The following is a 25548-nucleotide window of genomic DNA, read 5'->3' on the forward strand; positions in this document are numbered from 1 at the left end:
GCGTGGCAACGGGCGTCACAGATGGCGGCGCCATCGGCTTCCATCACCTCGAGGAATTATGGGCAAATTAGGGTCTCAATCAGCAGGAAGATGAAGCAGCGGCTAATTGGTGTTCTGGGTCAGGGGCGAGCCTGCCCGCCTCACCCCTGCGATTTGTTCCTTGTAAACGGTGCTGCCACGTCCTGTCAGAGTGACAGGTGAGGGCTTCTCCCCTCAGCCAGCCAGGTGAGGGGGCTGGAACCCCACGGCACCCCGAGATCCAGAGGCGGAGAGTGAGTCCGCCCTCAGCACCCTGGGATACTGAGTTGTCACTCAGTGGGTCTGTCCGCAGAACTGGGCGGGGGCCAAGTCCAGGATCGCGCTCTGAAGTGACGGGAAACAGCCCACGGTTCCTAGACTTGAGGCTTCCCTGATTTTCCAACTGCAATGGGAGACCACCAGACTCCCGAAGAAGGAAGAAGAGGGCGAAAGAGAGGGGAGTGAGGGGCGGGGTGGGGCGAGGGGGCTCCTCGCCATGAGAGGGACCCCCTCCTTCCCTGCCTCTCCCTCCCCGGGGCTCCGGGGGGTCCCAACACCCAACTCTTGTGGCTCAGTTTGTGCTTGAACAAATATTGACATCGCCTTCAAAGAGAACGCAAAGAAATCTGGTGCTCATCTGATTTTTGTTTTCGTCTTCCCTTTCTCGAGCATAAATTAAGACATTCTGCTAAATGTTGGCTTCTGGAGCCTAATTACCCTGAGCACGCTGTGGTTGATAGTGTTTACACACTGCAAACTACTTAACATCTTATAGAGGAGGAAAGATGTGTTTAAATATGTTTGCACAGCACATACTTGTATATCTCTAAAATAGACTCGAATAATTATCAAGCATTGGCATCGCCGGGCTTTTGGAATTATAATTAAAGTGCAGCTTTTTATTATACTTTCAATTTTTGCTCTCGGAAACCTTGAATCGTAACAGCACCTTCCCATGTAAACTGATGTTCTCCTTCAAAGAGCCAGTGGAGCCACCTTTTACCTATAAATATCCTAGTTCGGCCGTGGCGTGTGGGAGGAAGTGTGTACACGTGTTTGAATGAGAGCGCAGGAAACGTGAGAGACTCCTGCTCCAGGAAGGACTTGTCTGGTCCGTGTGTCTCGGGGCCATTGCCAGGCGGGTCGATGCAGACTGACCCGTTCTCGGCGTTCCTCAGACAAGGGTTCCTTCTGAAACCCTTCCTCGGCCAGAGTTTAGAATCTTCTAGAAAGCAGCGTCTAGCCGCAGGTGGGTTTTGCTACCTAGATTGTGAGCCATGAGCCACGTGGCTGCACAGACCCAGCCACGGTGGCCTGGGCGGGTCTGGCTGGGTGCCAGGGTCCAGGTCACTGCTGGGCAGAGAGGAATCGTGGAGGGTCGTAGCTTAGCTCACAGGAGGACCACGCGAGCAGAGACAACCGAATCCCAGGCGCTCCTCGCTCTGTCCGGGTTCCCGTGGCAGAACCAGGCCCCTGAATTAGGTGTGACTGAAGGACTGGAGCGACAGCACAGCAGTAGGGCGTCTCCCTTGTGTGCAGCCAGCCCGGCTAAGCCAGGTTCGATTCCTCCGCCCCTCTCGGAGAGCCCGGCAAGCTGCCGAGAGTATCTCGCCCGCACGGCAAAACCTGGCAAGCTCCCCGTGACGTATTTGATATACTTGATATGTATATATTTGATATGCCAAACACAGTAACAAGAAGTCTCACAATGGAGACGTTACTGGGCCCGCTCGAGCAAAATCGATGAACAACGGGAGGACAGTGTGTGTTTGTTTTTGTTTGATGAATAACACACAGGTGCAGAGACAGCCTCGCTCGGAGGACCTGGCACTGGACACCAATACCAGGGCGGGAAGATGAGTCAGGCACCTCCAGATCACGCTCGAGGTGGGACGACATGGCTCATCCCACCATGGGACTCTCTGCAAGGACCGTCCTGCCCCTTCACCTCCGCGCAGGAGAATGGGCCCCCCAGGGGGGGTCCCAGAGGCAGCCCTGTACTGGGAATGAACACGTCTCTCCCAACTGCCTGAGCGCCCCGTGGCAAGCCAGGCCCCTGCGCTGGGGAATTTAGTGTGGTCCTCGGGGTCCCAAAGGGTGATGGAGGGAGTTAAGAGTGGGGCAGAGCCCACGGGCCAGACCCCCAGAGCAGCCCACACTTGACAGGAAACGTTCTCCCCTCCACGTATGCAACCTTAGCCGTGGGCAGTATCAGCCTGTGGTCAGGCATGGCCCCGAGGCTCACCACGCATGGTCTGGCCTGTCGGGTCAGTGGTGTCGACTGCAAGGAGGCACTGTGGTGGCTCTCGTCTTCAGGGTGGCACGTGGCTGGGGGGCGGGGTGGAGCGAGGGGAGGGGATGGACACTTGCTCTCACAGAGAAGCAAGCCACAGTTCAGTCGCGGGACTGCTAAGATCAGGACAAGCCAGAGACCAGCGGCCGTCACTGGGATGTGGCCGAGACCCTCCCCTGCAGACAGACACGGGGGTTGGGAGGCCCCCAGGGAAGAGCAGACATGTCCCCACCCACACCCCCCCCCCCCAGGAGATCTGGGGCCACAGGCCCCTGTGACGGGCTTGATTCTTGGTGCGTCTGGCCCGGGGATCAGTAACCCACAGCCAGACAGAACGCTCGGCCTTCCCTGAACTTACGTTTGATTCATGAGCCGCTCTTGAGCGGAAATCGCAATATTTCCTACCTCGTCTCGTCGCTGCAGTAACTGTACGGGTGATGCCCATAAAGTCACCTCACACCACGCCCCTCGGCTCTAAGTCACTTAATAAATATGAGTGTTTCCTGCCGTCACCGCTGCCTTTGGCCTTCCCGCCCGCAATGCTCAGCCCGAGCCCAGGACCTGCAGGAAACTCTCCCCGTCCGCCTCTGCCCTTTGTCCTGCGGCTTGAGATCTGAGAGTTCCCTCTGCAGGGGGAGACGAAGACGGCCCCCGGGGACAGGGGGGCCGAGGGGACCTAGGGGCGTCAGGGTCACCTTCCAGGAGGAAGACGAATAGGTAGCCACAACTTGCTACAGGCAGGGGTCAGAGACCAGAGATGACATCAGCCCCAAACGAATGTGTCCCCGCCAGTTCCCAGCGCGGTGTCAAAGGCCTTCATTGCAACGGCACGGCGTGGAGTTATGAGATGATGACACAGTTAACGCCTATAGCGGCTGATGACGCTGCTGAGGTATTTTAGAGTTTTAAGACCATCATATAAGTATCCGTTCACAGAAATATTTTTCATTTCACTTTTTTTATTCTTTAAATTACTTTTTAAGGAATAAAAAGGAAAAGTAAACTACTTTTTAAGTCAACAGTTCAAAGGCCGTGTTCACGTGGCTGTTGCTTTGGAGGTAAGTGAAATGAGTTTTGGGTTTTCCAAGGTGACTGTGGAGGCCCAGAGCTCAGGGCTGTGCCCGGGGACGGTGCTGGTCTCAACGTAGCCACCCTGAGCCCAGGCCCTGGTGGGCAGTGGTCCCCGGGCATCGCCAAGAGGGAGTGAGCACGGACACAGCAGGTGTCTCCCAAGAGCCAAAAAGTCTAGATTTTTTGTTGAGGTTTCGAATCGAGAATGAGATTGAAAAAACACTCTCCGTTGTGATTTACTGACGCAGCCTTGCTGACCCTGTAAGCGACCACGTAGGAAGGAGTCTGGCTGTCACAACGACAGCCCGAATACCATGAGCAAATGGAAAACCACCCACCGCTGAAAAGGAACGTTTGGGAATTCAATTACAGACCCAAGTGGGTCCGAGCCCACGTTTCCCGTCCGGCGTCTCGGCCCTGGCCTCTTGCTCGGCTCTGAACGAGGGAAGGAAGCTTCTCTGAACGCTGACAGTTACGGCCTGATCCAACGCAAGGGCCGAGGATCCTAAAACCTCTCCCCAGGAAGCCAGGCGATCAGGACGGCAGCTCCCGGGTGGAGAACAAGCCGGAGGGGTGACTCCGACAAATAGCGCCCCCAAACATCTGCCTGGACGCGCGGCTGACAGGGGCGGAGCGGTACAGAGACTCACACTTCCCGCCGGGAGCCCCAGACAGCAGGATCTGCTTTAGGGGAAGGGACCCGTATTACAGACTTCAAAATACGCGTTTCCGGGAGAAATTCCTGCTAAAAATGCCCAGTTTTGTGCCAAGGCAAACACAGCCTTGATAGAAGGGGCTGTTGACCCTTCCAACAGCTCTACCCTACCGGGGTCCCTCGAGGGGGAGGGGACCGGCCGCAGCCCTGCAGAGTGGACGGTCCCCACCGCATCAGGGAGGGCCTGGGTGGGGCGGCAGCTGGGACACAGGGCTCCAGCTCAGGAGAGGAGGAGGCGGCCAGCGTCCAGGCCACAAGCTCCTTTCTCTCTGCCACAGTTCCCGAGTCCTCCCAGAATGAGCCAAAGTGTCGGGGAAACCTGCTTGCCTGTCGCTGCAGTTTCCAGGACACTCACTCTGTAAAGCTCGGGTTCTGCTCTGGGTACCTCTTGACAGTCTCGACGGGGGGAGAGACCAAGGGTTCCCCACTGGCCACTTGCAAGTGTGGCTCCAAGGCCTTCCCTTTCCAAAGAGAAGAGGGAACCGCACGCGGAAATTCTCTCCAGAAGGCAACAATAGATGACTGCACTGCAGACAGGGCTAGTTTGAGTCGGGGAGAATTATTGAACTCTGGTTTCTGGTTATTACTTCTCGGTCTTCTTCCTCTCCCTACCCCATGCGTGTATTTTGCTGAATCTCTTTCCTTCTCGCTGCTTGGTTCTGTTTGTGCCGCGGCTTCGAATGCAGAGCCAAGCCTGTTTATTGCCTGCTCTGAAACTATCCCCGTGTCGTGAGCCTGTTCGGGGGAGGAAAAAAAAAGTGTGTGTGTGTGTGTGTGTGTGTGTGTGTGTGTGTGTGTTTACTTTGGAAAGCGTCCTGCTCTACGGGATTTGAAATTTAGAATTCCACTTAGCTGGGAAATGGAAACAAAGAGATAACACACGGCCTCGCCTGTTTCAGTCGGGAAAACTCTCAGCCACATTCCTTCGACGATTTTGATTTAGCTGGAACAAAACGCGTTCAATCACTCCAACGGTCTGCCCGCGGCAGAAGAGCCCTGGGCCCGAGGAGGCGTCTCCGTGGGGTCCTCCCGTGCCGGGTCAGAGGTCGGAGCCCTGGAGGGTGGGACCCAGGTTGACGTGTGGCCTAGAAGCGAGTGCTCGGCCCATCAGGCCTTCGTGCCCTTCTCCTGTCCCGGCAGTCCGTGCCAGCCTCCGGCCGCCACTCAGAACCAGGCCTGTCTCTCGACTGCTCCCGGAGCGGAGGGCGGGCCCAGGGCACAACCCAACTTCCCTCCCGCCCTGAGAGGAAACGTCCCGCAGCTGTGTCCAGCCTTCTGACAATGCGGGGAGGCTGCTGGCACCTCTGCACAGAATCCCTGCCGCCCCTGCCCGGCCCCTCCCGCAGCGCAGACGTGTGACCCCTCCCCCACCTGCACACGTCTCGATGGCGGATCCGTCCTGTCACCCAAGGCGGCGGCTTGTCACTGCCCACGGCTGTCGATCCCCCGGCTTGTTCTTACTTATTCCATGACCCAATGAGACCCGATCTCACTCTGACTCACCCGAGCCCCCAAGCCCACCCACGCCACAGCCCCTCCTGGATGGCCTCTCCCCCTGGACCCACCTCTGCACAGCTCCTGCATCCACCTGGCAGTGCTGGCCGTTGGCTGCCCCACGCCCGGCTCCCAGGGCTGTCCTAGCTGGCGGCCAGCTGGATCCTGGCAGTCACAGGATCCACAGCCGGTGAGCACCAGGCAGGCACCAGGTAGGCACCAGGTGGGCACTCTCTAGTCGGTGGAGCTGCTGCCAGCACCTGAGGCCAGCACAGGGCCCTTCCAGGACTGAAGTGCTCAACACTGAGGTGGGTGCGGCTCCTGCCCTGGCCTCCAGCTGGGCCTGGACACCCGGCCCGGCCCTTCTGCAGCTCTGAGCACAGCTGATCACTTGTCCCCAGGTCGCGCTCACCGTTCAGCTGAGGGGGTGGGGTTCGCTCCAGCCGGGTGTTGAAGGGGCCACAGGCCTGGGGACGTGCAGGGGGACATGGAGCCCAGCAGGCTGGGCTTGCAGAGCGGCAGGGAGGGCAGAGAAGGCCACTGCTGGGGGCACTGACCCGCCAACATCCATCAGGCCGCACGTGGCCCCCCAGCACCTTCGGGGCAGCTGGGTGCCTTCCCAGAGACTGGCTGGATGTCCAGACCAGAATTAGCAGAGGGCTGCATCCTTCCCGGACAGTGGACAGACAGAGGTCAGCTGACTCCTTTCTGGTGCAAGTCTAGAGACCAAGGCGTGAACTTCCCCGAGTGATACTGCCGGGACTCCTATTATTAAGGTTTCTTTTTTTCTTGTTTTTTTTACTTTTTTTTTAAATTTTTTTTCGGGGGATTGGTTTCTTGTTTGTTTGTTTTATTAGTGAGACGCCATAAGGTACAGTTGTAGACTTAGAAAGTTTTGTTTGAGTTTCAGTTATACAATGATCGAGTACCCATCCCTCCACCAGCGCCCATTCTCCACCTCTAATGATCCCAGTAACCCTCCACCGTCCCCACCCCCCACCCCATTTCCCCATCTCACCCTGCCTCTGTGGCAGGGCATTCCCCTTTGCTCTCTCTTTCCTTTAGGGTGTTGTGGTTTGCAAGAGAGGCTTTTTGGTTGTTTTGTTTTGTTTGTTTTGCTTTTAGGGTCACACCCAGCAATGCTCAGGGGTTCCTCCTGGTTCTGCACTCAGGAATTACTCCTGGCGGTGCTCGGGGGACCCTATGGGATGCTGGGAATCGAACCCGGGTCGACCGCATGCAAGGCAAACGCCCTCCCCGCTGTGCTATCGCTCCACCCCAACACCACCCGGATTTTGTAGGTGTGAGTGAGGCCCCGGGGTCCATCCCCAGCAGCGGAGAGGAAGACTCTGAGCCTCGTCATGACAGCCTAGTCGTGACAGCGTGCCGAGGTAGAGGCCCTGCGCTGCCCCCTCCCACCGCCCCCCAGTGGGCAAGGTTTCTCCAAGGATCCGGAGAAACCTGCAAAGCTGGACACGGGGGGCCGGGCAGTAAGCCCCCGATCACAGGGCCCCACACACGTCCTTGGGGAGGGACGCCCGGGGCCTCAGGAGGGATGTCCAGCCGGCACTGTTGAAAGGGGGCATCCAGAGGAGTGGACGGAAGAGCACTGCCGCCTGGAGCAGCCGTGGGCGGGGCAGCAGCTAAGGGCAGCCCAGGGCGGGGAGGGGCAGGCTCCAGCCCTCCAGAGCCCGCACACAGCGGCCCTGCACCTGCCCTGCAGTGACCAGGCCATGGGAAGGAGGGCGTGTGGGCCTGGCTCCTGCCCCGGGCTCCCAGCACTGCCACCCCCACCGGGATTGGTCGTTCCTACTCTGGCAAACCCGAGCCAAGGTGCCAGCAGGGACCCTCCTGGGGCACGGGGCCGCCCCCCGCCACCCGCAGCACGCGGCTCTGCATTAGGGCACGGGTGAGGGATGGAGCACGGGCCCCCGGCGCCGGACACGCCGCATCACTCAGAGCCCGAGTAAATCACAGTCGCAGATAATGGCACGGCGGCGGCGGGGAGAGTGCCCGGGGGAGAAAGTCGAGTCGCACCTGCCGTGCCGCGCCCGCCGCTCCAGCAACGCCACCGTCAGAAATTTCAGAGGCGTTTGATGATTCTAAACAGCTCGTTAAATTCCCCTGCTCAGCCGCACGCCAAGGAGCTTCCAAATCTGCATCCTGGGTGCAGGGGGGCTGGGGAGCGGCACCCGCAGAGGCCGCTAGGGGCCTTTTTTCCAGAGCCATCCCCTCCGCGGCCGCTTGCCGCTTCATAACCCTTGACAAATTCCCAGTTCTTAAAAGCCCCCATAAATGTTTGGTAAATTGCTCCATTTTATCAGGGCGATTCTCCCGGCCCCGGCCCTGAGACCCGCCATGTTCTCATCTCCCTTTCCTTGTTTGTCTTTCCTGGTCTGCGTCTCCCCCCTAAAAGGCCACCGTGATTAGTCTCGGCTTTCTCCTGATGATGGTCTAGACGTGAATCGCCGCAGAGATGGACTGTCCACGGCCTGGAAATCCCCAGTCTCAAGGTTCTCTTCTCCTGCGAAATTAATGAAATATATAAATAAAGCCATCGCGAGGAGGAGAGAAATCAAGACAGGGTGGGTTGTTCGGCTGCGGCAGGAGAGCTACAGCCCGTATCTCGGCTCCTCGAGAGGTCGTCGGGATGAACAGAAGCAGGAACGTCTCTCGGGCTTGACAAATCCTCCCCAGGACCCCAGCTTCACGGGAGGGTAATTTAAGGCCTGCGGCTGCAGCCAGCCGGAGCGCGAGACCAGAGTCTGTGATGGAATACGGCAGAGGGGGCGTCGGGAGCCAGGGGGAGCAGGAAGTTAGGGAGATTGCACCCGGGGCCGAAAATGATGGCCCAGTTTGGAATATTAATCCCCACAGCTGCAAGAAGGCCGCCAGCCCACGGAAACTTGTTTAGAAGACTTTCCCGGACAAGTTCTATTAAAGATGGGCGAGTGTCCGTAAACAGAGAGCCCTGCGCCCGGGCCGCTTGTCAGCGCGCCAGCACCTGACTCATCCCCCTCCCGCCGGCCGATTGCAGCCCTGCACCTCGCAGCACTCAGACCCACTGCCCTGCTCAGCGCCAGCCTGTCAGTGAGATTCCGCCCATCGGGCAGGTCCAGGCCCGGCACCAAGCAAGGGAGCGGGTCTGGCCAGTACCCGCCCCTCGCCTCCCCAGGGAGACCCGGTGTGAAGGCGCCTCGGGGTCACCGGCAGGCAGGAGACCAGCTGGACGCCAATGCCCTGGCCCCTGCTGGCTCTGGGCTGGCACTGAATCAGGCCTGGATGGGTCCACGCGGGGAAAGGGCCCATGACTGCAGCAGAGGGGCCTGGCCCGAGTGACACCCCTCACCGTCCCTCCCACCCCGACTCCTGCGCCCTTAGCAGATTCCTCTCTGCCCGGCCTGCTTCCACCTCAGCAATCCTGGGATTCCTCTCTCCCTTCCAGGCCACCCCGTTAGCTTCCCTTGGCATCCACAGGGTGGGCGGGATGGGGCTCAGGGCCGCGGAGGGAGGTAGGCACGGAACCTGGTGGAGACACCCCAGCCTGCTGCAGACCAGGGGCAGCTGCCGGCTCAGACCCATCCCCACCGTCCACTCCCTGGGTAGGTGCGGGCCTGGCCTGTCCCCCTAAGACGCAGGGAAGCTCAGGAGAAGAAGCCCAGGAGAGGCGGAACAGGAGAGAAGGCAGGTAAACGGTCCTCATACGGGAGAGAAAGGTGAAAAAGACTCTGGAAGATTCTAGAAAGATGCCTGCATCAAGAGCAAGCCAAGAAAAAAAAACCTGTGGACGGTGAGGTGAAAGGAGGTGGGATTCACCCCCGCTGCCCACGAGCCCGCACACAGGAGTGGACGCTCCTACGTGCCCTTTGCCCTCTGGCCGCCGCCACCGAGCTCTCACACCCGGGGGCCACCGGGGCAGCCCCAGAGACCAGTCCAGGTGTCCAGCTGCTGCAGGCCAGCTCATATCCGGCATGAGTCCCTGGGAGGCGCACAGAGTCACGAGCCGTAAATCAGTGGTTAGCGTCCCAGACGCCCTCGTGTGCACTTCGGGAAGACGACATCGAGTGGACTGTGTGGGGTCGGCCTCATTTCCTGCCACAGCGTCCGAGGGACGGTCTGCCCGGGCTGGGAGCCAGGAGCCGGCCTGTGACTCCCTGCAACCAGAGCCGGGGCAGGAGGAGGCCGGGAGCCCGCCAGGCTGCCCCAAGCCCGGCCACCACCTGCAGGGGATGTGGGGGCCCAGAGTGACCCAGCCCTGCGCTGAGTCCAGGGCGCGTAATGGAAGACCCTCCCCCACCTCCCGCCTGGCCCCCTGCAGACGCTGACGGCTTTCTGTCTCTGGGCTCCGCACACCAACAGACTCCCACCAGCCGCTCTGAACCGGAGGACGGTGCGACCTCAGGTGACCACTGGGTGGGCACTGGGCCCCGTCGGTGTTAGAGGTTTCATTTGCCACATGGGAGAGTGTGTCCCGTCCACCATGGGGCTGGTGATGGGCACACGGCCAGCGCGTTCCCACAGGGAGACCCTCCATGCATGGTGCCTGCTGCCATGGTGACCTCACCCAGCTGGCCAGCATCCAGTGACCACTCAGGGACCAAGGGTGTCCACTGCCCTCTCGCACACAGACGTGAGCGCCACCCCGGAGGGGCAGGGTGGGACAAGGACAGCCGGGGCAGTGACAGAGACTCTGGGGGCTGACCCCATGACACTTCTGAGACCAGCCTGGCGAGCTGGAATCACACCCCTTCTCTTTGATCAAGGAAAGGGGTGCCACACTCAAAGCCCCTTGAGCGGATGAGTGACCCCGTGGGGACTGCAGATGGGGTCAGGCCGGGCTCCCTGTGGTTCGTTCGCACAGAACAGAAAAGGTGCTCAAGGCCAGCGGCAATGACGGGACTGCAGAATCCTCACCCTCATTTCTGGTCCGGAGCAGGGACGGACAGCGGCCCCGTGGGCCTGACCAACAGCTTCTCCCTGTCCCCAGGGAGAGGGGAGCACAGCAGAGGGAGGAGGGTGTGGTGATGGGGAACAAGCAAAATGACTCTCCGGGGCCCTTCAGTCCCTGTGTCTAGGAAGAGTGAAGCAGAGCTTCTTGCTGGAGTATTCGTTAAAGATCGCAGACAAGCCTCTCTGGAGATCCAATTCAATTAACCCGGAGTAAACTGCCTGCACGCCACCTGGCCCGTGAGCCTCTCTCAGGCCGTGTGAACAGGAAGGAGGCAGCCGGCCCCGTGTTGACCACGAACGCTGGAGCCTGGAGAGCCGGCGTCACTCACACGGACCCGAGGTTCTGCAAAGACCGCGGGTGACCCCGGCCTCTGCTGGCAGCATGGATGTCCCAGAGGAGAGGCTAGACACTGTCACGGCCCCCGAGGCGGCCACCCGCATACGTTGTGAGCAGAGTCCTAGGGATGCCGCGTTTCTGTCCAGATTCAGAAGGAGGAACAGCGTAAGCAAAGGCAGTGGTGACTCAGCGGGAAGCCGCGAGCCGTGTGTGCTGGACCTCGAGACTCCCTGGGCAAATGCACCAATGCACAGACACATAGGTGCCAGGCGGGCCAACCAGCCAGATGCCCTATCTGCCGGTGCCACCTCTGTTGCCTGTGCACCCCTCCCTGGCCTGCCCGAGCGTGGCCCCTCTGCCAGTACCATCTCCATCAGCTGTGCAGCCTCTGTTGTCTATAGTCAACTGGTCAACCAGCACCTGTTTTTTTTTTTTCCTCCATCCAAAGGGACAAGTTTCTTCTCTAGCAAATTATTCACAGAAAAATCAGGTCCTGCCATGACTGACAAACAGAAATTGCACATTTTTAGAATTGGAAAATAATCAAAATTATATTCCTGTCCTATAAAACCCAGTTCCTGGAAGTGCACGAACGCATTTGCGGCCATGTGGCATCTTATTTTCCCATTCTTACTTTGGACAACCTGGCAGGCTACCGAATGTAGCCTGCCCACACGGCAGAGTCTGGCAAACTCCCCGTGGCATACCCAATATGCCAAATACCAGTAACAATGATGGGTCTCATTCTCCTAACCCTGAAAGAGCCTTGAATGTGGCACATTTTTTTATTAAATTTTTATTAGTGAAACACCATGAGGTTCAGTTGTAGACCTACAAATTTTTGTGCTTGGGTTTCAGTTATACAATGATCAAGTACCCATCCCTCCACCAGTGCCCATTCTCCACCACCACTGATCCCAGGATCCCTCCCACCCTGCCTCTGTGGCAGGGCATTCCCCCTTGTTCTCTCTCTCCTTTTGGGTGCTGTGGTTTGCAGTAGAGGCATTGAGTGGCAGTCATGTTTGGTCTATAGTCTACTTTCAGCATGCTTCTCCCACCCTGGGAGGATCCATCCAACACCTTTTATTTGGTGCTCTCTTCTCTATCTGAGCCTCCTTTTCCCCTTGTACGTGTGGCTGACCTCCAAGTCATGGAGCAAAATTCCTGCTACTATTCTCGGCCACTCCTGGGTGTTAGTCTCCCATTTGGTTGCTTTATGTTCCCCAGATGAATGCAATCTTTCTGTGTCTATCCCTCTCTTTCTGACTCATTTCGCTTAACATGATACTTCCCATGTAGTACCACTTGTATGTAAATTTCATGACTTCATCTTTTCTAACAGCTACATAGTGAATGTGGCACTTTTTAAAATCTCAGGGCTAGGACGAAGGAGACGAGACTTCACTGGTGCCTGCTCGAGGCAATCGACGAACAACAAGATGATCATGATCATGATTGTGATATTCCTGTCCTAACTTTCGAAGTCTATTGTTGCTCAAATAAATGTGGTAACCCCCTCCAGTGGCTGGTGTCCTTCTGGCCTGCTGGTGACCTTCTCTAGGAAGGCGCCTGGCTAATGGTGGCTTGGGCATCCCCCTCTCCAGAGCACCACCAGCAGCCTCCTGGCAGTTATGCTACTTGCACCAACCAAAAGTTGGGGGCCGGGGTGGGGCAGAAACTAAGTCTTAGGGGTACAGAATGGGAAAGGACTCTTGTCTTCTTGTTCCTGGGCTGCCACAGATTTTACCGTATCAACAAAATGTGAATATAGCCCCTCCTTGCAGCTATTTTTTGTCGTGACAAAAATATGAGGATTGAACGCCACAACTTTTACCAAACCTCACCAATATGGAGACATTACTGGGCCCGCTCGAGCAAATCAATGAACAACGGGAGGGCCTTTCACTTTACCTTTTACCAATAAGCTTTAAATTGAGCCATAAAAATCCTTCCATGATCTTGTCTTGGTTCTACCTCCCGTTCCCTCATCTCTGACTGTGCCTCAATCATACCAGGTCATCACTGGCTTCCAAGCTCCTCCAATCCCTCCCCTGTTTCCTTCCAAGAGCCCAAAACAACAGCCTCACAGTCCCGTGGATGCTCGAATGTCCAGTTCCACTTTCCTTAGTAGCTCAATTAGGGGGCTGGAGAGATAGCACAGCAGGTAGGGCGTTTGCCTTGCACGCGGCCCACCCAGGTTCGATTCCCAGCATCCCATATGGTCCCCTGAGCACTGCCAGAGGTAACTCCTGAGTGCAGAGCCAGGAGGAACCCCTGTGCATCACCGGGTGTGACCCAAAAGGCAAAAAAAAAAAAAATAGCTCCATTAGGTTTCTTTTCTTCCTCTGAAGCAGACCACACTGGTGATAGCGAGCTTTCTAATTCTCATAATAATCCTGGCCCACTTCTTCCTAAATAAGATGAAGAAGATCTTTTTCCCAAAACGTGAAACCAGTGAAGGATGAAGACACAGAAATAAAACTTCATCCAAGAAAAACTTTGGTGATGCTACAGAGAGAAGAGGAGAGAAAGAAATTTCATATTCCTGTGAAATATTTTAAACTAGGGAGAAAGTTTGGAGTAGGAGTTGGTCATCAAATTGAAAAATCATGATTGAGTTTCTAAGCCAGGGTTAACTTACAAAGTTAATATCCAGGGATAATGCCAAGAGCATGAAGTAAATACCGTGAGCGGAGCATTAAGGGGAGGGGGCCGGACAGGGAGGGACAACGCTACTCAGAGCCGCAACCCAGCAACCAACCTGCTCCAGCTAAAATAATTTTTAAGACTACTTGCCAGTGTTTGGGCTGGAGTGATAGCACAGCGTAGGGCATTTGCCTTGCACACAGCCAGCCTGGCCGAGCCAGGTTCGATTTCTCTGCCACTCTTGGAGAGCCTGGCAAGCTGCCCAGAGTATTCGACATGCTGAACACAGTAACAAGAAAGTCTCACAATGAAAATGTTACTGGGCCCGCTCGAGCAAATTGATGAACAACGGGAGGACAGTGCCAGTGTTTATGTTGACCTGGGGATGGACAGGCTATTTCTGGGTTGTCTCAGCGCCCCCGGCCACGCCCATAAGTCACGCGTATTTAGGCTTATTCCCACCCACTCTAGGAGCCTGCAGGCTCAGTCAGGGACAAAAGCTGCTGCTGAAGAATGAGCAGACCTGGAAGCGCAGTGGTGTGTGTTCCGTGCAGAACGCAGAACGAGCTTGAGGGCCCAATGGTGTGTGTGCGCTGCTGTGGCCTTGTGGGAGGAGCCTGTGCATTCAACGCCAATGGTGTATGTCTGCCGCCATGGTGTGTAGAAGGAGCATGAGGGTCCCGTGGGGCCTGTGAGACGACAGTGGGAGGCTGAACTGGAGCCATGACAGGCTTTAAGGCCAAAACTCAGCAGGCCTCAGTGTCAGTTTCCCCCATCAGAAAGTCCCGACTTCTCAGAAAACAATATCACCCTGGGCAGAGAAACCGCCCCGTGGCAGCAGCCTATCAGAGTAGGGGGCACGGGCAGGGGCGCCCAGCCAAGTAGAGCGGGCCCAGGGCGTGGAGTCACGGGGCCGGACAGGGACCAGAATTGGAAACATACTGCCAGTCCCTAGAAAAACGCTGTTATGTAACCAAACCCTGCATAAGCTGCTTAGAATTCGGAGTCGGGGGCCTTGTCGAGACTCCACTGCGTTTGGACAAGACTCAGACTCTAGCTCGAGCTAGCGAGAAAGGGGCCTGGCATTTGCACCGTTGCATCTGGTCTGGTCAATGTGCGAGCAAAACTCCCTTCCCGGACCTAACAACAGGGACTGTGGGAGAAGCATGAGGGTCCCAGTGGTCACCTGTGCTGGTGCCCAGGGCCCGGCCGCCCGTGAAGCTCCCCCTCAGGCCCACACGGAGCGTTGGCAGGAGCAAGCCCCACGTCTCCCAACTAACACCTGGGAAGCCGGAAGCAGCAAATCTCCCCAGGAGACATCAAGGCTCACCGGACGGCAGACGGCAGCACGGCCTGGTTACACAGGCTTCACGGAGCCTCTGGGCTGGAAGGACAGGTCAGCGTGCAGGCCACGTGGACAGCCCTGGTCACTCACCTCTGATGGGTTCCAAACCAGGTAGTCATGGCCAAAGCACAGGACCAGGACTAGCAGCCCCTCAACACTGCTGGGCGTGGCCCCCAAACAGGAGAGATTCACTGGACGGCAGGTAATGAAAAGTTGAATGTACTTGAATCTCTACCAGGAGAGTAGCAAAATTTATATCATTTTATTTCTATTAGACAAAATAGATCAAAAGGCCAATATAAAAAATATCAGATATTTTAATTCATTGGAGAGATAAAAATATATTTAAACTCACATGCCTTAGATAATGCTGCTATAAATTTTGCAAGAAAATGTTTGGCAGGACAAGGAGAGATTTAGAGATGTACATGATTGTGGCCATTTTAATATATCTCCCCGAACAGATCCGCCAAGCAAACAAATTCAGATAGAGACTGTCTGAACAGCCAAGTTTATGAGTTTGCCCTAATAAATACACGTCAAATGCTATCACCATCACCGGCAAACTTGATATGATTTTTAACAAAGCAACAAACATGGATAACATCAACTGTGTGTTTGTTTATGGGGCTGAGGGCCCAGGGAGCTTCCTGAGAGTTAGGAAAGAGGGTAGGAACATCTGGGGTGTTGTTGAAACTCGTGCAAAGTGTTCAGCTACTTCCTCCATTGCAAGAACAGGACAGGTGCCTGCCAGGCCAGGTTCTAGCTCACCTTGTCTTGAAGGACCTTATCGCCACCATATACGAGAAGAAACGTCAAGCCAGGGGAAAAGAGGAAGACCGCCACTACCTGAGGTGGGTTCTTGCTCGGAGAACACGGCCAAATCAAGAGGCCACTCTCAAATCGACTAGACGACTCCACCGAGTTTGGGGTTGAAACCCAATTCACACAGGCACGTTGCAGTGTGGTTTGGGTTTCTGTTTGGTTTGGGTTTGGGGCCCACCCAGCAGTGCTCAGGGCTGACTCTTAGCTCTGTGCTCGGGGCTGACACCCGGCTTTGTGCTCAGGGCTGACTCTTGGCTCTGTGCTCAGGGCTGACTCTTGGCTCTGTGCTCAGGGATGACTCCCAGGAGGTTCCTTAGTGAGCCATACACAATCCTGAGAATTAACCCTGGGATCAAGCCTGCACGTGAAGCACGTGTCCCCGCCACTGACCTGGCTCTCTGCCCCCTCGTCGGGAGAAGCGCCATCACTGCACCGTGCAAAGCCAAGAGCTCTGAAGGGGAGCCAGTGACGGGCCTGTGGGGACAGAGGCTGGCATCCGGCTTGGGGGACGCACGGCCACCCGCCCATGGTCAGTTGCACAGAGTCATGCATGGAAACCCACTGGCCGCAGTCCCCTCCCTCCACCTCCCAGCTCAGCCCCAGACCTGAGGGCCCCTGGCCACCCCCCAGCCTTCCTGGGCATCCGGAGCTGATGAGGCACAGCTGAACCCCCATCACTGCCTTCCATCCCTTCCATTGCCACGTGCCCGCCAGACGGGCAGAGGCACCGCACAGGGGCACATCCTTGGCCCTCGTCACCCGGGAGACCATGCAGAGAGGACTCCGCAACCCGCTCACCTCTGGGCGCGTCCCCGCTCAGGCTGCGGGCACCAGGGTCATGCTCCTGCCTGCCAGGATGACATGCGGGGGCATCCCTGAGCACTGAGAGCTTCGGGCACAGCCCAGGAACAAGCGCTGGCCTCACACAGTCCACCCCCAGCATCACGGGGGCGGGGGGGGTGGCGATGGTGGGCCCTGAGCACCGCTGGGCGTGATCCCAAACCATAAACAAGTTCGCCAGGATTGAGTCAAGATTAGTTTGTGCCTTGGCGGCTTCCTGTACGTAGGCACTGATGATAAAGTGGGTCAGCGTGTTGGCTGTGCGCCAAAGGCCAGGGGTCACTCGTGCTCCCAGAAAGCACAGTGGACTCAGCCCCAACCCCATACGGCTCAGAACACGGCAGCTCAGGGGCTAGGAGAGCAAGGCCGGGCTCCTGAGCTGACCCAACCACACACACACACACACACACACACACACACACACACACACACACACAGAGCCCAGTGCAGCTCCACACAGCATGAGCTGCTTCCACGGAAAGCCAGGGAGCCTTGCAAGACAGATCTGATAAATTCACAAAGCAGAGCGTGCACGGACTCAATCACAGCGCAGGGTAGGTCCGACTTCTTCACCAAGTCCCAGGGAGAAGACGTCTCTGCACCCAGAACCACGGTGTGGGAAGCTTTAGGAGGGACACTGCTCCGCAGAAGCGAACCGGGAAGAAGCTCCCACCAGAGAAATCCGCTAGGAAAGGACCAAGCTCTCGAAGAAGACCCCGAGGCCTGAGACCCAGCTGCCTCCAGCTCTCTGCTGCCCCCTGGATCCCTTCCCTCTCGGTCCTTCTCTCTGAGCACTGTGGCAGGGTGAGCTAGCACCCCCTTTAGGACGGGACATTCCCTCTTCCGTACTCTGCATCCCACGGGTGCGTGAGCGCTCCTGTCCGCCTTGCCTCTCTGGCCCGCTTCACTCGACACGGCAGCTTCCGGTTTCAGTCACACTGCCGCCGACTGCATCATCCTCGCAGCTGCGTAGTATTCCGCTAGAGTATGTGCCACACCTCCCTGAGCCGTCATCTGTCCTGGGACACGGAGGGAGGCGGATGCCGTGTCTTAGCAAGGAATCATGGTGCGTGTCTCCTTTTGAGAGTTTTCTTATGCCCTGGGGTGGATCAATGACACCGGTGATGTGAGTGAGAGGCGCAGTCATGTATCCAAAACACAGACTCAATAACACTGCAAACATGAGACCCAAGCGGCAACCACCGAAACTTCGTAAAGTGCCTGTGAAGCTGACGGAGGGAATGGAGTGGGGGGGGGGGGGGGGGGGGTTGGGGTGGGCGGGGAATAGGGGACACTGGTGGGGGGGCTGGGCTTGATATGCGATATGCCTAAACTCGCTACCAATGACTTTGTAAATTGCAGGTCTTTTATGAGAAAAGAAAGGGAAAGGAAAGGAGAGGGAAGGAAAGAAAAGAAGGGAAGAAAGGGAATGGAAGAGAACGGAAGGGGAGGGGAAGGAAGAGGCGGGGAGGAGGAGGGGAGGGGAGGAGGGCAGGGGAGGGGAGAGCTCTAACCCGAGGAGCGAGCGAGGCAGCCCCAGGAGGCAAGGACAGCGGGAGGGCTGACCTGAGGTGTGCGGGCGGCAGTCAGTGGAGGCTGTCCCATGCCACTGTATCGGCGCCCGCGACACGGTGGCCAATCAGAGCTGAGAGGCGGGTGAGCCCACGGCGCTCGGGCACGCAGCAGTGGCGGCGCAGGAACCAAGAAGGAGCTGAGCGAGGTTGGGGTGCCCTACGGAGGGCCACGACCTGCCGGCTTCCCTGACTCAGCACCGGCACCAGCGAGGGTCACCCGAACTTCCGGAAGGGACAGACAGAGCCAGCAGGGAGCACAGAGACGGCGCACAGAGGACCATGCCAGGTGTGCACACAGAGATGAGCAGGACACACACACGCGCACACACACACACACATGCACACTCACGCACGTGCACGCACACGCACACAGCACAAAGCACTGGCCAATGAAAGGCGTGCGTGGCAGTTGCTGTGTTCGCAGGGAGCTTCAGGGGCGAGCGTGGGTGAGGACCTCTCGGGACCTTCTTTCGTGCCCGAGACAGAGACCAGTCCCGGGCAGAGCTGCTGCACTGAGCAAGGCAGCCCACACGACACATGCCCTCACACACACGCACACACACACACACACACACGCACACACACATGCACACATGGGCATTCACACACATCCAAGTATATGCGTGCACACACGCACATGCACATTCGTGGACAAACACACAGAAACATGTGTGCACACGCATGAATGCACATACATGCATACACACGATGCACACACTTGCAGACATCCATGCACACACATACACACGTGTACACGCATGCACACTCATACACATGCCTGCACGCACATGCGTGTACACACATGCTCCATGACTCCGTGCCCATGGCACGAGCCTTCCCACCACTCTGAGCTGAGCTTGGCCTGGCACAGACCCGGCAGTGCTGGGAGCCAGCACACGGCTCCCTGGTGGCCACCAGCTCCGCGCTCCCGGGCTTCTGTGCTGCTCCCTCCCGTGAGGGCGCTGGGCGGACCCCCACGTGCACCGCGATGCAGGCCGGGGTCCCTCCCCGCCCTCCGAGACCCTGCAGCTCTCTAAGAGGAGTGAGTTGGAGTGGCCTCTCGCGCCAGAGAGAAGGGCCCGCTGGCGGTCTCAGTCCTGAGGCCTCCACCCCTGTGTCCAGCCCGAGGCCGCCCCACGGGTGCCCCGTGGGTGGGCTGAACACGCAACTCTTCGCCCTGTGCCCGTGGGTGAAACGTGCCTTGACGTGCGGTCACGACGCTCAAACTATGCCCGCCTGCCGCTGATAATCACGCCCAGCGCACGGCCCCAACCTGGGAGTCTCCTCCCTGTGCTGCCCACACTCCCTCTGCCGTCTGCAGGAAGGGCCCCTCGCTCCAGCCGAGACCCCGGGACTGCCCCGTTTCGCTGCTGCTGGTCACCCGGCCCCTCCCTGCCCCCTCACACGAGGGACAGGCGGAGCGTAACTGGCATGGGGACCCTTGCGTGGGCGGGTGCAAGGGACCAGGACAGGGCAGGGTTCAGCGCCCGTTCCCCCTTCCTGGCTACCCACACGGGCGGGCACCGCTCCCCAGAGCGGCAGGAAGCTACAGCTCTCGAGGGTGACCCCACGCCCTCGCCGCACACGCTTCCAGGGCGGGTCGGGCTCCGGGGTGGGGGGTGTTTCTCAAGGACCCCCGGAACGACCGTGGGCCGGCTCAGGGGAGACCCAACCCCCCTCACTCCCCAGACTCACCCGGGCAGGCCCGACACCTGCAGAGCCGCGTTTTGATTCCTGTTTCGGACAGGCGGGCTCAGGAGGGGACTCGGAGGCCGGGTCGGGGAGGGGCCCGCGCGGGGGCCCGGCCTGCTGAGAGCCGCTCGCCCGACGCCTCCCCGCTCGCCAATATCCGGCAGGAAGGAAGGAAGGGTTCGAGCCAGCGCGAGGGGGAGGGAAGGAGAGTCTCCGGGGTCTCTCGGTGGCCAGCTGTGACGGCAGCCAGCGCGCACTACGCCCGCAGGGCCGGAGTCCTCCCGGCTCACCGGGAAACTGGACACTCTGACTCGGCCCCAGGCCCTGGGAGGGTTCGAGAGAAGAAGCAGCTGTGCGAGATGTCGGGCCTCAGCCGCGTTCTCCCTTTCAGCCACAGGCGTCCCCGCGGGGTGACCTGGCGCGGGGGCGGGGGCCTTGCTCTGCTGTAGCCGCAAACCCACAGGACGCCCTGGGAGGAAGGGTCCGGAGTGGGGCCCACGGCTGCTCACGGCCAGAGAACGGCTCAGCCTGGCCGCGCTCACGGTGCCTGACCCCACACGGAACCTTCCGGAAATCCCTTCCCTGCACACAGGGAGCGAATCCTTCGCCCTTAAACACCTCCAGGCACGTGCCCTGCCTGTTTGTAGGAGAAAGGGCTCCTTCCAGAGACAGGGACTGACTCCAGCCTTGGGGCAGGGGTGGTGACCCGCCCACACCTGGGGGTGAGAGACCCTCCGTCCCGCCCACGCCTGGGGTGGGCCAGTGTGGCCTTGGCAGGTCTGACCTGGCACCTCGGGAGAAAACAGCCAGTTGGCGGCACCAGGAGCCTGGGCGGATGCCCCACACATCAGCCAGGCCGCAGCCCTCAGGCCCCTCACGTGGGTGGCATGGGCACACTCCCTGGGGGCACATCCCCTGGCATGGGCGCATCCCTCTGCCACTACCGGACACTGTGATGACCCTCCCTCGGGGCCTCTGAGAGTGCAGTGGCCGCCCCAGGCTCATCCCTGCTCCGTCCGTCCCCCCGGCCAGCAGTGTCCTCTCTCTCTCCAAGTCTGTCCCCGCGTCTCCCTTGACCCCACAGAGCTCACCCAGCCCTGCGTTTCCGTCCTGTCCGCACAGGGGACGAAGAATCTGCTTTGCGGGATGCACCCTCGAGCCCGGCCACTCCTGCTAGGAGATCTGAGGCCGGGGACTTGGAGAGAGGCCGTGGCCCAGCAGTGACCGATGGTGCCCAGCTGTCCCCTGCAGCCGCTGCCTGAGGCCAGCCTGACGCCGCTGTTGGGGAGCTCCAGGCTGCCCCGACCTGCCCCAGCCCACTGACACCTGTAAGGGCCCAAGAGCTCCCCACCTCCACGGCCCTGTCCCCCCTGTAAGCAGAACAAAGACCAGCCGGCCACAGGCCCCGCGTCTCTCTCACCCCGAGCTCCAGCCTCCTCCTCCCAGGCCCTCACCCAGGAACAGTTCAGGGTGGCCGCCGGCTACTGGGGACACGTGTCAGGGACACTGGCCCTTTGCCTTGCAGAGGCCAGTCCAGCCCTGGGCAGAGCAAGGTTAGAGCAGTGCCTGGGGCCTGCCCAAAGCAGGAGTGCGTCCCTGGGGAGAGGCGGGGGAGGGGGGGACGGGCTCCCCCAGGCCCCCTCCAGGCCCCCCTGAGCCCGGACGCACCTGCCCTGCCCTGTGGGCACTGGACGGCCTCCCAGCCAGCGTGGGCTTCTGCCAGCACCCAGGGCGGCCACAGCCCTCCAGGGATGCCCACGGCTCCGGGGTGTGACTGTGGCCCCCCTGGGAGTCCCCGTGGGCTCCTGTCTGCTTGTGCCCGGCCACGGCCCCCAGTGCCCTCCTGGCTCCCCACGCAGGACATGGCCTTCACCATCCCGTCTCCACGTCAGTTCTGTTGCGTTAATTCTTCGAAGATCAACCGCGGGAGATGTGGGAAAGACCCTTCTTGAGACGAAAACTAAGGCTGCCCCGGGGGCCCTGAGGAAGGTTTTAAAAAGAAAAACAAAACGGAGAAATGATAAGGGAAGCGCGTGGGAACGGCTTGTGGATCACATAACCGCTGTCCCCGGCCACCGGGCAGGAAGGCCACAGGGCTGTACAGGCAACCGCCTGGTCACTCGCGGGCGGTTGCTTCAGACGGAGGCCCCTGGGTCAGTCTAAAGGATCCCATTCACCTCGGCCACCGCAGGCAGCCACGCCTCCGCCATCTCTGCGTGTGCAGGTCACAACAAAGGGCCAGGCCAGGGGGCGGAACCGGGAGTCACCGGCCGGCCCCAGCCAGGACCCCAGCCAGGAGCCCAGCCAGGACGGTGCTGGCTGCAGGGCTTGGGCGGCCTCCCCACCCTGGGGCCCACACCTCCACCTCCCAGCAGCCGTCCAGCCTGTGCAGCCTGGGGGCTGTTCCCTGCTGCCTCTGACCCCTGACCGCACCCCCCACCCCCCCTGCCCCCTCCGCCTCTTCTCCTGCCCCCTGCAGGCCCCGGCCGGCATTGCACACTCGGGCTTCAAGGACAGACCGCCTCTGGGGGTGGAGAGACGCAGCGACAGCCCAGCCGGGAGGGCCTTTGCCTCGCCCGCAGCGACCCGGGTTTGAGTCGGGCTCTCGTGTGCTCCCCTGAGCCCACCGGGAGGGATCCCTGAGCACAGAGGCAGGAGCCAGCCTGGCCAGCACCGATGTGGCCCAAGGAACAGAACCAACGAAAGCAGCCCACAAGGACCGGAGGTGTGTCCAGGGCACGGAGGACGGTGGGGGCAGGCCTCGGGTCCCGCGGGAGCAGCGGGGTACGGACCCCTGCCCCGTCAGCGCCCTCCCCCACAGAGACAGGGCCCAGGGCCAGGCCACACGGGGCTGCACCCACAGCCCTGGCAGACCCCATGAGGGCAGACGCCGGCCCCTAGCACTGCCCAGGCAGGACAGGTGGGCTGGACGGAGTGGCCAGCGGGGTTGGGGGACAGAGGAGAAATCCAGGCTGACCCCAAAATGAGCAGCTGTCCACCTCCTTCCGAGTCTCCCCGGGGCCGGGGCTGTGGGGCTCTGCTCACGTGTTGGCTGGTTGGACGGCGGCATGTTCCTTGGTTCCTTCCTCACCGCCTCCCTGGGCAGGACCAGATGACCCCCGGACCAGATGACCCCCAGATAACCCCAGACCAGATGACCCCCAGATAACCCCCAGACCAGATGACCCCCAGATAACCCCCAGACCAGATGACCCTCACATGACCCCAGGACCAGATGACCCCCAGATGAGCCCAGGACCAGATGACCCCCAGACCAGTGACCCCTGGACCAGGTGACCCCAGTCAGCCTGTGCTCGTCCCAGGGTGCCCTGGCTGGCCGGACCCCAGGTCCGGTGCTTCTCGTCCACGGCTGTGCTCCTGCCGGACTCCGCCCCCCTGGACTCTACAGATGAGGGATGAGGAGGGAGGACGCCAGCGAGTGTGACCCCACGGGCGGGGAGGCCAGCACCAGGAAGGCGGGTGTCCCTGGGCGCACGCCTGAGCCGAGGCCCCCCCTCAGGGCCCGCCGTCCGGGTGGGGACGGGCTGAGCCCAGGTGTCCCCGGGGCTCTTCTCTGCCCGAGCCGCCCGCCGCCTCGCCACGCAGCCCACGCGCACCGGCTCCCTTCCTCCCGGCGTGGACACGCCGGAGACGGGCCCTCCTGCCCGCCTGTCCACTCACACCTGCCGGGCACCCTGGGTGCCGAGTTTCCCTCTCACGATGCATACAGTTAGTCTCGATAAATAAACGACCGGGACCGTGCATTATAGATCGCTCAAATCCACAAGGGCACAAATTATGTATAATACATCGGCTGTGTAATTTATTTATTAAGCAAAACGTGAATTTCCCATGCTTGTGTTGGAAGCGCAGTTTGTCACGCGGCGCTAAGTGATGTATTCTTATTAGTCCCACTCAATTACCAAGTCATCCCTCTGCGCGCGGGTATTTGTTAATGATAGTGCCACCAGGCTGCGTCTACAATACCTGGGACTTTAGTGATTCATAACCACGCACTAAAACTGTGAAAATGATAAATTGACTGCTGTTGATTAAATGCCGCCCACGGTATGTTTCCTGTATGCGCGTGGCAGTTAGGAGTTAAAGAAACAGCCTGGTTCCGATCATTTAAATATCTAATTAAGCCGAGGCCTCGCCAGAGAGGAGACTCGCGGGATCCAGGAATCGCGGAATCCGAGCGGGCTCGGAGGGAGGCAAGCGGATGGGATCCCCGTGGCCAAGTGTCCCGGCTCGGAGGGTAAGTGGCCCGTGGGTCCCTGGGCGACCGGGGAGCGTGACCCCGTGCTGGCCAGCATGGTCATGTGCCAGGAGGAGGGAGGGGAGGAGGGAGAGGAAGCAGGAGAGGAGGAGGAAGGGGAGGAGGGAGAGGAGGGAGGAGGGAGGGGAAGGGGGGAGGAGGGAGAGGAGGAAGGGGAGGAGGGAAGGAGGAGGGAAGAGGAGGGGAGGAAGGGGAGGAGGGAGGGAGGAGAGAGGGAGGAGGGTGGGGAGGAGGGAGGGAGGAAGGGAGGAGGGGGAGGAGCCACGCTCGGGCTCCCTGTTCTGATGCCGTGCGTGATAAACGGCCGCAGAAAGGAAAATATCATTTCAAACAAAGATTAATTGTCTTTACGGCTTCAGCTAATTTTTCCCTCTCCTCCCGAGGATCCAGGGAGAGGCCTTAGAGCGGGACAGAGGGGGAGCCAGCCTGAGGAAGCCCCTCTTCTCTGGGAGGACCCCCTGGCCGATTTCCCGAGCACCCGGTATGAACCAGCGCCCGGCAGCCCGGGACCCAGCAAGACGCAGGAGAGGCGACTTTGCTCTCGCAGTTTGGGGAGCAGTTGAGAAAGGACGGCGGAAGGTGTGCGGATGCTTCTGGAAACTCGTCTTCCCAGATGAGGCGGCCCCCAGGGTGTCGCCAGCGTGTCGGGCGTGTGGGGAGCATGTCCGCGTCCCCCTGTCTCTGGGACCCCAGCAGGAGCAGGAGCTCCGGGCGTGTCCCCGGGTGCCCAGGGACGGGCTCCCAAGCGGTGAGGCCCTTCCTCAGCAGAGCCGGCACCGGGAACCCGGAACTACCGGGCCTCTGCTGACCTCTGACCCCGGGGCTCGGTCTGTTACAGGCACGGGAGCAGTTTCAGACACCCCGACGGGGCCCATGTGCCCACGCAGCCCCTGAGCACGGGACGGGGCTTCCTGCCGCCCGGCAACAGGCAGTGAGGTCACCTCAGAAGCGATGTCCCACGTCTGAAAGCTGCTCCCATGTGTCAAGCCAGGAACCCCCGGGCCCAACACCAGGACACCCCCGGGGCCCCAGTAATCAGGACTCTGGGGTCCACTGGCAGCTCCTGGGTCCCCAGCCCCCAAGGTCGCTGCAGCCATTGGTCCCCCCTGGGAGTCCCTGGGTGGGCAGCGCGGAGTGCGAGGGTCCTTTCGTCAGGTGAGAAAACCTCACCCCCCCAGACACCCACCTGCCCCCGAGGCCAGCACTGTCCAAGGGCACAGCCACCTCTGGGGGGCAGGCACCAGCCTTTCCGCAGGATGGTGCGGACACCACACACACACACACACACACACACACACACACACCTGCATACCGACACCTGAATACACACACACCTGCACACACATACACACCTGCACACACATACACACCTGCATACATACACACCTGCATACACACACACCTGAATACCCACACCTGAATACACACACCTGCATACCCACACCTGAATTAACACACCTGAATACACA

Source organism: Sorex fumeus, unplaced genomic scaffold, assembly GCF_029834395.1.
Source record: "Sorex fumeus unplaced genomic scaffold, SorFum_2.1 ptg000092l, whole genome shotgun sequence".
Classification (NCBI taxonomy): domain Eukaryota; kingdom Metazoa; phylum Chordata; class Mammalia; order Eulipotyphla; family Soricidae; genus Sorex; species Sorex fumeus.